Here is a 13,735-nt window from a genome sequence, read left to right as displayed (position 1 = left end):
TGATACAGACATTTGGGAAGAAGTTGGTATTAATCTTACCTCCTTGGTTTTTGTGATAACTCAGAGCTCTATATTGTGTAAAAGCTCTGCAGTTCTATGATTTGGAATCAAATTCGTTTGTTTTGCCTTGAAGGTAGAGACGCATGTGATGCAAAAAGACTATGTGAGACAAAGATTTGTCTATTTATATAGAAGAACTTCCTCCTTTTGATCAAAGCCTTTGAGCTTAATGGTCTTCTTTTCAAGTTGATATTCTGATGATGCTTCTTCTTTCGCAAGATGTGAAGAATGGTCATAAAGTTTGGACTCTTTGTTGTTTGCACTTTGTTTTTGGTATTTTTGGTTGTTTTTGAGAAATGTTGGATGAATATTTTGTTTTTGGGATTGATTTTCTGATTTTTCTTTGACAAGAAAACAAAGCAAGCACACAAACACAAGAATGTTCCCCCAGAGGCACAAATGAGTATGGGTCTAGATCAACCCAATCCTTGGACTTGTATATGACCCTTCCTTTAGATGTATTTTAAGGTGTATTTCCAAAGCCTGAAGTCGGCTCAATTTTCACTTGGTCTCTAAAACGAACACACTTCAAACACTTTTTATCCCTAAGGTCAAATGGCCAGTTGTGATAAATTTAGCCCACATCTTGATATTTCTTCGACTTTGGTACTACATACCTTATGAATCCCACCGTGGCAGGTAAGGATGTGATATACTAAGTCTTGCACGAGCATAACAAATAGATGATCCCTATGATGGGGGAGTCACCACTTTTATCAAGCCACAAGTGACTTTTCAAAAAGATATGTTTCTACTCAAGGAAATATGTATGGTGAGTATCTTGGGAGCAAAACCATCTATGATCTTGCACTAAATTATATCGCAAATATCCTCAATCAAATAGAATGGGTGGGCTAATACTTAAAGGTGTTTAGTCATGTTTGATGTTTTTGGACATAAGTTCATTCTACAGTGACTCACTTAAGAGCCTTGTAACTGGTGGTGGGGCCCATTTGTCCTTTCGGCCAGTTACACTGTAGGAATAGCTATACCCAAGGCTACAGCTTTCACTCTCACCTGATTTCTATAGCAGCTCTAAGGATTTACCGCTCGAGGTCATTCCCAAGAGTATCGATCCCTTGGTAGACCTCTCTTAAAAAGATAAAACTTTGAGTTTTACTAACACTTTTCTCTTGCACCTAGGACCACGAAAGCCAAGGGAGAGGATAGTGTGTGTTAGAGGTGGGACCACTCGACCGACTTTTGTGCACAAGTGTGCCAAGCATGAAAAACACTTGTTCTTTTTAATCCACCATTGCAATGTGATCTAAATATTTGGAGATGTTGCTCCAACAGTCATGGTGTTCTTTTTAACTTCAAAGGCAAAATGTGTTGTAATCTAGAAATTAGAAATCTTGGTCAACTTAATGAAAAACACGTCTTTGCTTGAAGTAAAATTGTTTTTGAGCTTGAAGGAAAAATGGCTTGTTCTTTTTAGATTGCCCAAAAAAAAGTGTTGATTGTAAATTTCTTTAAGTTGATGCAAGAAAATAAATTTGTTTTGTTCAGTTTTAATGCACCAAAAGAAGAGTGACCCTAACTAGAAAGCAATGAAAATTTGTTTTTGTTCAAGTTTTTAAGGCACCAAAAAGAAAGTTTGTGGTTTTTAATGGTGAGTTTTAAACCTGCACAAACAATAAATGGTTAGTAAAATCTATGTCTAAGGGGAGGCTTCCACAAGCCTAAAATTTTCACTTTTTCGATTACAAGGTGTTTTGTACAACGTTTTGTTACAATAGCACTAGTTTGCGTTTGAACAGAGGCGCTATTTAACACAAACGCGCTAAAAGAAGGGGAAGGACAGAGAGGCAAAAGCGTTGAAAAAGGGTTAATAGCGCCAAAACAACTTTGAAAGCGCCAAAACAGTTCCAAAAGCACTGAACTTGAGACAGTAGCGCTATTGTAAGAACAATAGCACTAAAACAATAAGTATCGATAGCGCTAGAATGAGTTCAATAGCGCCAAAGCGCATCCTGTGTGACACTTTCAACATTCAGACATGTTAGTTTGTTAAAAAGATGATATTTTTGGTGTTTTGATTCACGACAGATTCACCAAATGATGCCCTACAAAATGGAAAAGGTTAGTCAATGATAAACAACACAAGAAACCAGAAAATCGTTAGTGTTAGTCAATCAAAAACTAATCTAAACAGGCATATCAAGAGAGACACTAAAAACATGAAAGTATATTTAACTAAAGAAGCAAATATGATGAGGCATCTCCAAATACCTCCTAACATGCTCTTAGCTCCTTCTCCCTTGTTCCTCTCCTCTCCAAGTTCCAAAATAGTGTAGCTCTCAACAACTTTTTGCACTATGGATGCTAATGGAGGATTGAGATTGTAATATTTCTCTAAATGTAAAATAAAAAGCTAATATTAAGCTATTGATGCTAAAATGATTTATTTTCACCAAAATGACAATACATGAGTTCGCTATGCTAAATGCTCTCTTAAAATGCCTATAGGTTAAATGCATACAAGTTTTTAGGATCTAGATTATGAAGAAATGGGCTCTATTTATAGGAAAAATGGAGGAATGGATGGTTGAGATTGAGCAATCTCAAAAGGGGTCCGGATTGAATGATTTCAAATCCATGTGAGGGCTTTCAACCCAATCCTAGGATGACAAGTGTCAATGTGAGATAGGTTGAGAGGAGAGGGAATACACATTAAATTCTTGATATGACCTTGGGAGTTAAAGTCAAGGTTGGTTGAATGAATAAACTCTTTATTCAAAGAATAAAACTTTTATCCAATGGATAACTTCTTGTGCAAATGTGAAATGGATGAATATGTTCAAAACAATAAATGTTTGGGGAGACAAGTTTAAAATAACCATAAATGGTTATGTAAGAGCCATAAATGGTCATGTAAGAGCCATTAGTGGTCTTGGAAGACTTTGGGGGTTAATTTGTTGAACACACAAAGCATTAAATGCTTTTTAAAGACTTTGGAGTCTTTGAGAAGTGACTCTATTTTGCTTAGGAATGTGACAATAATTAGGGGATGGATTAGGCTAATTAGGAAGGGGTTAGAAAAATCTAGAAGGGGATTAGATTTTGCAAGTGGATTTGGTGGCTGAGAGAAAATAGAATTTTATTAAAATAAAAATTCATTTATTTCAATAAATGTGTGCAAGTTGCATTTGTAGGAAAATGCAAGTGGGGGGGGGATAATGATTTAAATAAATGTTTTATTTAATTTATTTAAAAGAGGAATAGGGGATTTAATTAAATAAATTGATTTGATTTATTTAATTGATTGGAATTTGATTTTAATGAATTAATTAAAATAAATTGAATAATTTATTTAATTAATAGGAGAATGTTTGGAGATGAATTAATTAAATATTAATTTAATTAATTGATGACTAGTGGATTTTTAATCAAATAAATAGCGAATATTTATTTAATTAAGCTGGATAGATTTGTGTGACTATAATCACCATTCACTTTCTGACTAGAAAACGATGCATAATTTTGTATTATTCTTTTAATCACTTTTGCCTCAACTAACGAAGCATGTCCAAATAACAGAGTATCATCTACAAAGAGACAATGAGAAATACTTTGGGGAATATTATGAATCCTTATACCTTTCCAAAGCCCCCCCACTTTAGCAGCCCTAATAGCCCAACTAAAGGTTTCAACTAGGAGAATAAACAAAAAGGGAGAAAGGGGATCTCCCTATCTCAAACCCTTGGTGGAAGAGAAAAAACCACAAGGAGAACCATTAATTAAAATTGAGAATCTTGCAAAAGAAATACATGCATGAATCCATTTGACCCAGAGTTTGGAAAAACATAACTTCTCAAGAACAACACATAAAGCCCCCACTCTACTCTATCATAAGCCTTCATCATGTCTAGTTTAAGTATCATGGCTGGTGTTCTTTGGGTGGAAATAGAATGAAGCACCTCATGTGCTACAATTACACCCTCTGTCATCTCCCTTCCAGGAACAAAACCACCTTGCTCCAATGAAATGATCCTAGGTAGAATTTTTGCCAACCTAAGGGAAATTGCCTTCGTAAATATCTTGTACAAAGTGTTACATAAAGCAATGGGGTGGAAGTCAGCAAAAGTCTTAGTATCCTATTTTTTAGGAATAATTGCAATCATTGTAGTATTAAGTTCTTTTAAAATAGACCTATTTCTCCTAGCTTCGTCAAGAGCCAATAAAACATCATTTCCCACAAAATCCCAACATTTCTAAAAAAATAAAGGAGTAAAACCATCTGGTCCTAGAGCTTTATTCAGATTCATGGTAAAGACAACACTCTTAACTTCTTCTAAGGAAAAGGGAGACATCAACATATTATTGTCTTCCAAAGATACTAAAGGAGGAATATTAGATATAATATCATTTCTAAGATTTCCATTTTCTGAAGATAATAATGACTTAAAAAACCTAACCGCCTCTGAAGCAATATCCTCTAGCTCTGTCAATAAATTTTCATTCTGACACTGAATACAAGATATCCTATTCTTACATCTTTTAATCTTAGTTGAAGAATGAAAAAAAATTGTGTTCTTATCACCATCTGAAAGCCATAACTCTCTAGATTTCTGCCTCTAATAGATTTCCCCTTAAGCTATATGTTTAGTGATTTCAATTCATCAAAAACTTGTGGCACCATACCATGTTGAAGCACATGAGTTTCAAGACACTCAATCATATCTTGAATCCTTTGTTTCTCTTGAAAAGTGTTCTTAAAATGCAAGATATTCCATTCCCTAATATTCAATTTCAAATAACTTAACTTCTTAGAAATCTGAAACATACAGGACCCAAAACAGAAAGGAGGAAAATTCCACCATTTCATAAGTAGAGGCAAAAAGAAAGAATCCCTAAACTACATGGGCTCAAATTTAAATGAAGACTTAAAAGAAGCCCTATCCTCAATAATGGATAGGGAAATTGGAAAGTGATCAGAACCCGAGACCGGTAGAATAGAGGAAAAGAATTCAAAATCTGAATCAATCCAATTCTCAGATAACAAAAACCGATCTAATCTCTCAGCAATATTAGAAAAATCCCTTCTCATGTTTGTCCATGTGAAAATCCCATTATGAGACTTACAATAAAAAAGGCTCATATCAGAAATGAAATCCCCAAAATCATCCATAATCTTTTTATTAGGGAAAACACCTCCTCTTTTCTCATCTAAATTAGTGATAGCATTAAAATCACCCCCAAAGATAATAAAGGAACCATTTCTTAAGGGACAAGAAATCCTCTTTAATTCACCCCATAACTTACTCTTCCCTTGAATTCCTAATGGGGTAAAAATATTAAAAAGCTAGAATTTAACCTTCAAAATCTTGCTTATAACTAGAGTCAACATCCAATTTGTAGTAGATGGCACTAACTGTACCTCACTATTATAATTATTCCAAAATAGTGCCAAACCTCCTAAAGCACCACAAGAAGGAGCAAAAAGAAAATTTCATCTTCTCCAAGATGAAAAAACCGAATCAGCAGACTCCTTTGATAACTTTGTTTCTTGCAACATAAAAATATCACACTTAAATAAGTCCATCTGGGACTTAATTAAGCGTCACTTGTTAGGGGCATTTAAGCCCCTAAAATTCCAAGAAATAATTCGCATTGTCCTCAAGGGGAGGCTGAAGCTCCCCTCTTCCCATTAGTCAGAGAATTTTTGCTTTCCCCAAAGCAACCTTGCAAATTACGTTTCACAGCCCCTGACCTTGTCACAGGTGGACTAATCATAGATCTTTTACTCCTCTTTCTTTTTAAACTTATAGGAGTTAGGCATGTTTTCTTAGGCCTACCAAGAGAGACCGAACGCCTCCCTTGCCCACTAGTAGGAGAAAGGGACAAAGTCTTTTGAATTCTAGCATCAATTTCCATTTGAGTCTTAAGATTATTTGGATGCCTACCTCTCTCAGGAGAAACCACTGATGATGAAAAAACCAAAGTTGTTTGGACAATTGGTAAACTCTTGCATGACTTTGGAGAAGCCAGGATAATTGGGTTATCTTCAAAACCCAATTCTTTTGCAGCTAAAACCGCAAAAGGATTAGCAGACTCCGAAATTGGAAGGGTCGAGTCTATACCCCCCAAATCATTCTCAATTGAACAAACAACTCTATCAGTAATACCCTCATCCATTTGATGTGCATGATTGTTAAAAATATCATTTACTTGCTGAACCAAATTCTCATCTGGCATAATAACTAGGACAACCTCTAATGGATTACTATTCCCTAAGGAAGATTCATTAGCCATATTAATTTCAACATTCAGAGGGGAATTATTAGACACCAAACTCTTAATTTCCTGAACTAAAGAAGCATCATTAGGAAGACCTATGGTAGTTACCTGTTTAATAGTTTCCATATGAAGCACTACATTTTTATCTAAATTCACATTCTTTGAGGAATCAAAAACCTCTTTATGAGTGCATGAAGGCAAATTGTCATCCTTACCTTTTATGTGATTATTTATCATCTTAGGGCAATCTATTGTCAATGAATGATCTACTTCATTTATCAGGGGATTACCATCCATCACTATACCCCCATTATTAGAAAATATCTCCAGAAAAGACAAAAGTGAGACCGAGCCCGAAGTGTGATCATTTGGTTTCCTAGAACTACGACACAATGGATTATTTTCAATTTTAATGTGACCTGTTTCTACCAATTTATGCGAAGAGACATTTCCACATCCTTCAACCGAAGGTCCCGCCGACAAACTACCTTTATTAAGGGATTTAGGGACAGAGCCAACAACCTGCTGGTTTTTCTTAATATCCATAAGTAATGGAGCATCCAAAAGTAAAGGAGACTTAAGAAGCTCTATATCTAATTTCTTAATTGACTAGCGCCAAATACCATCACGAGACTTGATATTACAAGTATGGGGGCAAACATTGTCAGGGTTAATAAGAACACAAATTTTTACCAGAACCTCCCCCTCCACAAAGTCCATTTTAAATGTTAAAAAAGTTCCAATAGTATTTCCAATTTGCTCAAGAACATCCGGATCCATAAATTCAAAAGGAATTTTTGGTAAACCAAACCAGAAAGGAATAAGTTTCGAACTAGACCAAGTAGGAACAAAAAAAGGTTTCCAAGCCGAAACTAAAATTAAATGTTTTCCAAACCAATGATGCAAAGTTCTTAATACCTCGTCTTTGAAAGAAGGAGAATCAAAGACAATAATAAAAGCATTCGCAGACAATAATTGAAAATAATGCATATCCCCCCATCTTTTCTACAACTTATGATAAAGCTTTAACAAACTAATTTGATCACCCCAAATTTCCCCACAAATAGCATTTGAATGCAAGCAATTCACTTTCTGATCGACATAGGAACCCATAATATCAATACAAGGGATAGGAGCCCAAACCTGTGATGAAGAAACCCCCGACAGAATAGGATCAGTAGGTATCTTACTTACCTTGTCTGGACTAGCTTCCTTGAGGTTCACATTTACCTTATTTCCCACCTGCTGTGAAGAAACAAAAACCCTAGCCGCAATCTCCTTATTTACCAAGCCAACGACCCTAGCAAACGTTCGCTGATTTCCCAGATCCAAAGACCATTTCCCTGAAAAACCCTTCAATTGCTTCTCAGAATTCCCTTGATTCTCACCATTATTAAAACGCCCTCAAGTGAATCTCCTTCCATTGTTATTCTGCCTCCATGCCACACTGCGTCTGTTCTGAAAGAAACCTTGAAAGTATTTTGAAACTTGCAGAAAAACCTTGTTATTTCCACTCCGGTTTACCTGTATCGCCATGTCCTTCCATCTGCCGTTCGTGTAGACCCACTGCGGAACATGAGGCGGGTCTACCCAACCCACATCCGCCCATGAACCCAAATGCCTTCTATCGGCCATGACTGCATTCATTTACCGAAATTTGTAATCGTAAAAATCTGTTATTGTTGCAACAAACCCTAACTATCAAATATTCACTCCGTTGAACAACTTAGAATAGCCTGGAGTATATTATTGTTGACGTCTATATTGTTATTATTCTGAACTTTGACTTCATACAGTATCTTTTATATCTGAAAACCTCCTTTTGTTTTTGTAATTCAAGATTTTGACTGATTTTACCTGCCTTGAGTTTGGAATTTTGCTTCTAGGCCTGATTTATCTCCTCCAAGGCCTGATTAATTCGTTCGCTTTGCTTGAGTATGCTGGTCTGCTCCTATGTTCTGTAAGCTTGTTCCAGATTCGCTGTGAATGGCTTGATGATTGAGACAAATAGTTCGCTCCTCTATGATCCTTAATCTGATCGGCAAGTCTGCCCTTCAAATTCGCCCAGATCTGCTGGTGAAAACCTTAAGATTGAAGATAATACTGTTATTTATTGCACTAATATCGATATGTTTTGTCACAGTTTAGAACTAATGGGCGTAACGGGAGCGAAGGCCCTCCAAACTCTTCTCTGCTGAATTCAGTATCTCCGGAAATGAAGTTTTGCAAAGGTGAGAGCCGGACGATTGTGCTTCAGCAATTAGCTCCGTGAAGGTTGCCTGAATCTCTTCAAAGTCTTCGCTCAGCCGGCCACAGAGTTTTTTATACTCTCGATATGCTTCTTCTGCGCGCTGCATGGAAGACTGTGTTTGAAGTTTGAGTCTCTATGTCATACTCACAGATCTGCATCCCCAGATGCTCGCATCTGCTCCTCCCCTTTTCCTCCCGCCTTACACTCACTTCTGCCTAAAATCCTAACCCTGTCTTTCAAAAATCTTTCGGCCTGCTTTCTTGTGCAATCAATATAGAGTATTTCTGTTGCCCCTGATATGGTCGATGATAATTGTGCAAGGATGATCTCTGACTTGCACTGGTAATATGCCCCGATCTGCACTATGGAATTATCTGCGCTCTTTCTGATGTGTTAATATAAACTATACAAATCGGCAGTTCTTGACATATTTTCTTCTTTATTTTTTTATTTTTTTTAAACTATTAATAACACTGCCCAAATTCTTGTTTTGGCAGGACATGTTTACTGCAGGAACCGACACAATTTAATCTATAATTGAATGGACAATGGTAGAGCTTCTTTGAAAACCAGCACTGATGAAAAAAATCCAAGCGGAGCTGGATGATGTTGTTGGTGTGGAGAGAAGAATGGAAGAAACAGACATAGCAAATCTTCCATATCTCCGAGCAATAGTGAAGGAAGTTTTCAGATTACACCCTGTAGCCCCAATCATCTTTAGAAGAGCAGATATGTCTCGTGAGATTGGTGGGTATCTTGTTCCAGATAATACCCAAGTGCTTGTGAATGTATGGAGCATTGGGAGAGACCCGAGTGTGTGGAAGGATCCTTTGAATTTTAATCCAAATAGGTTTCTGGAATTTGACATTGATTACAAAGGTCAGGATTTTGAATTGATACCATTTGGAGTAGGAAGAAGGATATGCATCGGGCTTCCATTGGCACACAGAATGGTTCATTTGGTGGTGGGATCATTGGTGCAAGCCTTCACTTGGTCCATTCCTATGGAAATGGACAATCAGGCAGGTATTGATATGTCTGAAACATTTGGTCTCACTCTACTAAAAGCAGTGCCACTGAGAGCTATTCTTACACCAAGAAGCATCATCAAGTTTTAGAGTTAAAAGTTACAGAAATTCATGTGCTTACGTTTGATCCTTATGGCCTTCGGATGATAGTTTTAATACTTAAATGTCTGATAAAAATATTAAAATTAGAACGTTGGATTATGGATGTTAATTTTAAATATTTAAATAACTATTTCAGATTTACTACCAGGTGATTTATAAAAACGAAATTTGGATTATAAATTTTAATTTTCATGGCATTATATTTTTACTCGAGTGTTTTGGAAAGAATTATATTTCTAATGAATTAATAAAGAACAAATAAAAGGGAGATTAAATTGAATCTTTTAGTTAATGTCATATTGTCATATTTTCTTGAATTTACTGTTTCTTGGACAAATTAGAAAAGATCAATATTAAAACTTGTTGATTAGTTTTTGCCTTCTCTTTCAAACATTCATGTGTTTCATATAGCATTACTTGAAAAGTAAATTAATGATTTTATTGTTTGAATTATAACTTGTACTTTTTCATAAATAAGAATACAAGATAGTCTCAAACATTATGCCATCACTTGTAGACCAAAATCAACATCATAGACCAAAATCAACATCATAGACTAAAAAGATTTTATTTCTATTTCAACTTAGTTCATGAAATCTTTTTTTGATAATCCACCTATTGTTAAAAATTCAGAAGATAACTTTAAAACATTAATATAACCATTTAAATGAGATTCCAATCCAAAATGTCTTACTTCATTGGTAATTATTTTGAACATTAGATGGAAGGACCAACCTTATTAAGTGACCTACATATAGTTTTATATGATTGTGAAAGTGAACCTAATAAATCAAGTTGTTTGTCTGATTGCTTGTGAGACACGTTGGTCTCACCTCTCAGGTCCTCTCCAAATTACTGAGAACAAGTTACCTAGCATAAACAATAAAAAAAATCCATTTTGTTTTAATTATCTATATTTTTTTTTGATATTCCACCTATTGTAAATAAGTTTGAAAGTTAATTTTTAAAAGATTAATCCAATAATATTTAGATGGTCTTGCAATCCAAAAAGTCATACTTCATTAGTACTTATTTTGGGAAAAGAGGAAAGGGACCAACCTTATTAAATGATCTATATATTTATATAACAAGCTATAAATGAATCATATGTCCACTTATATATAAAAAATAATATATTTTATATAATATTTTATGTATTATCATTTGAAAAATAATATAAAATAAAATTTGAACATAATCATCTTTAAATAAAATTTCCATAAAAATGTCCTATTCCATTGACAATTATTTAAATAATAAAGCCGCTAACAATCTCAAGACAATACAATGAATGGTGATGCAAGGAAAAAAAATTAGGGTTTGAAGATTTTAGGCATGGTCATGCAGCTTATGGCCCTAGGGGTAGGTCGATTTAGAGGTACACTAATTTGGTGTGGTATCCATCGGCTTGGGATTGGAAGGATCGGACAAATGGGATCCACAATTTTTTTTTGTAAATCGACAGGCTAGTTTAGACCAAACAAGACAAACCCAAAATCATTGGGGTTTTGCAAAAATCTCATCTAGGCTAGGTGTAAGCTTCAATAATTTGGAGGGAAAGGTGTGGAGACTGAAAGGTCAAGTCAACCTGAAAATGGGGGACTACCTTAGTATTAAACCAACTCATAACCAATTAATTTCTCTTCAGATAAATAATGCAAATTGGAGGAATATTGTCAACATTCTTAGAAAAAGGGCTTTCTTCATGAAATGGGTAGGAGATTGGCTTGCTTTCTCTAGAGTCCATAAATGGTGTGATGAGAAATGGGATAAGATTTTTTTTTAAAACTTTGTCAAATGGCTTTTATTTGGTCATCTATGAAAATGCTATGTAGAAAAATAGTTATGAATAATGGCCCTTTCATGATGGGGAATGGGTTTTTTATATTAAAAACAAGATTCCAAATTTTGGTCCTTTAATAGAATCTATTGAAGAAACCCTAGTTTGGATACACCTCTATAAATTTCTATAAGAGAATTGGGATCTTGAAACCCTAAAAACCATAGGGAGAAAGATTGGAAGATTCATTAAGGAAGATGAGGCCATAGAGGAGAAGGGTTTTAGTATATATGCAAGAATTAGTATATACTACAAATCACACCCTCTTCTTACCAAAGCTATCAAACTACGGTCAGAGCAAGGTTTTTGGAAGCAATAGATTGAAGTGTAAGACACAGTTGAAAATTGCAAGATTTCCAATGAATTGGGACATTCTATTGAAGATTGTGTGAAATATATAAAAAAAAAGAGTTGGAGAAAGATCTCCTGACTAACAAATTTTTCAATAATCAGGGGGAACATCTCATCTGAGAATGGGAACTCGACCTGAATCATCCCTAGAAGAGGATGAACAATGAAACCCTACCCTCTCAGAAGAATTTGAGAAATGGTAGGAAGGGGTTCTAAAAAAGAACCAAATCATAATGATACATTGAGGTGATATGCAAGTGGAGCTTATAAAAGACTTGGTTTTAGCTAGAAACTATGACCAAGCAATGTCGGATGCCAATCTAAAGATTCAGAGGAAAATCATCGAGATAAAACTATGCATGTGAACCTAGAATGGAGAAAGGAGAATGTGAGACTCCATGAAGAGGTAATGGAATTACACATTGAAAATAGGAAAAGGTGAGACCTTCATACAAAGGGGATAGAATCTCCAAGCTATGCCAAAACTGAAGATAGGGGTGAGCTAGCAATCAAGTCCTAAGACTTGGATATAGATCTATAGAGATTCTCAAGAGTTGGATTGGATACAATGATAGAAGAGGATATACTTGCACAAATAGTTAAAGGTATTCATATGTCCCCAATTAAGTAATTCCCTACACAAATAGGGGTTGATGAGGCAAGTCAATTTACTCGAGGTATGGCATCTAAAGACAATTTTGAACTTCTCTTATTGGAAGAAGAATATATTCTTGGATGGGTCTCTCAAGGTACTATATGTCAAACTAACATCATTTGGGATAAAGTCAATAATGGAGAAAAGAAATCAAGGGGATTAAAAACGATTAAGATGAAGCTAGAAATTGTGAGGAGCACAAAAGGTCAAAGAAAGCTTAAATTTGGGAAGGGTTTTTCCCTTCCCTAGGAGCCATGAATACCTTATCTAGAATGTTAGGGTTTACAATGGCTTGGACAATAGATGCCTGATCAAGCAATGTTTTGATCAGAAATGGCCTAATGTGGTGCTTCTTCAAGAAACAAAATTAAAAAGGGTAGAGGCCGAAAGGAGTCTTAGAAGTTGGAAGTTTTGGAAAGGGTTCTTTGTGCAAGAAGATGGGGTGTCTGGTGGTCTAGATTTCTTATGGGCCCTTGTTATGGTGAGAGAAAACATGCTAGTTTAGGATAAACACTAGTAGCTAATTAAAATCTCTCAATACCATTGGTGGTGAAATTATCATTCTTAATATTTATGGTCCCACAAGTATAAGTAAAAAAAACAGGTATGAAATCATCTCTCATGCATTATTCATGATTAGTACAATATGGTCAATGATTATTAGGGGTGATTTTAATGCACCCCTGGAAAATGTAGACAAAAGAGGAGGTAATGTTTTGCTTAGGGTAGTCCAAACAAACTTCCAAAAATTTGTCACATGTAATGACTATTGGAAATCAAGCATAAGAATGGAGCTTTTACTTGGACTAGTCGAAGACAAGGGTTTTCAAACAATGCAGAGAAATTTGTTCATTTCTTTTTTGCGGGTAATTGGGTAGACTATCCTTTTGTTTTTTAGGTGAATATCCTCCTAATCTTAGGATCGGATCATTATCCTATTTCCTTGTTATTGCAGTATGATGGTATTGTAACGTCCTAAAATTGCAACACTTGCAATTTCGACTGCATTTGGGTCTTCACGATGGTGACGCAACACTGAACCTGAATGGAGACCCCGAAACCTATTTGCGACACCGAAAACTGCATTTTTCTGCACCTTGGCATGATCCCTCCTTGCACCCTGCTGTCCCGGGAGGTGGGACCATGGCACCCAGTGCCCTGGTCCTTCAGGACTAGGGCACCCAGCGCCCTAGTCCCCCAGGACCATG

General features: G+C 35.6%; 1 pseudogene; it reads left to right on the top strand.

The window, feature by feature from the left end:
* LOC131040559 (geraniol 8-hydroxylase-like) overlaps nucleotides 1-9,669 on the top strand; it is a 42,523-nt pseudogene extending 32,854 nt beyond the window's left edge.
* The last annotated feature ends 4,066 nt before the right edge of the window (nucleotides 9,670-13,735 follow it).

This window comes from Cryptomeria japonica, chromosome 4 (genome assembly GCF_030272615.1).
Source record: "Cryptomeria japonica chromosome 4, Sugi_1.0, whole genome shotgun sequence".
Lineage (NCBI taxonomy): Eukaryota > Viridiplantae > Streptophyta > Pinopsida > Cupressales > Cupressaceae > Cryptomeria > Cryptomeria japonica.
Note: the sequence above shows the minus strand (reverse complement) of the source record. Positions and strands in the feature narration are given on the sequence as shown.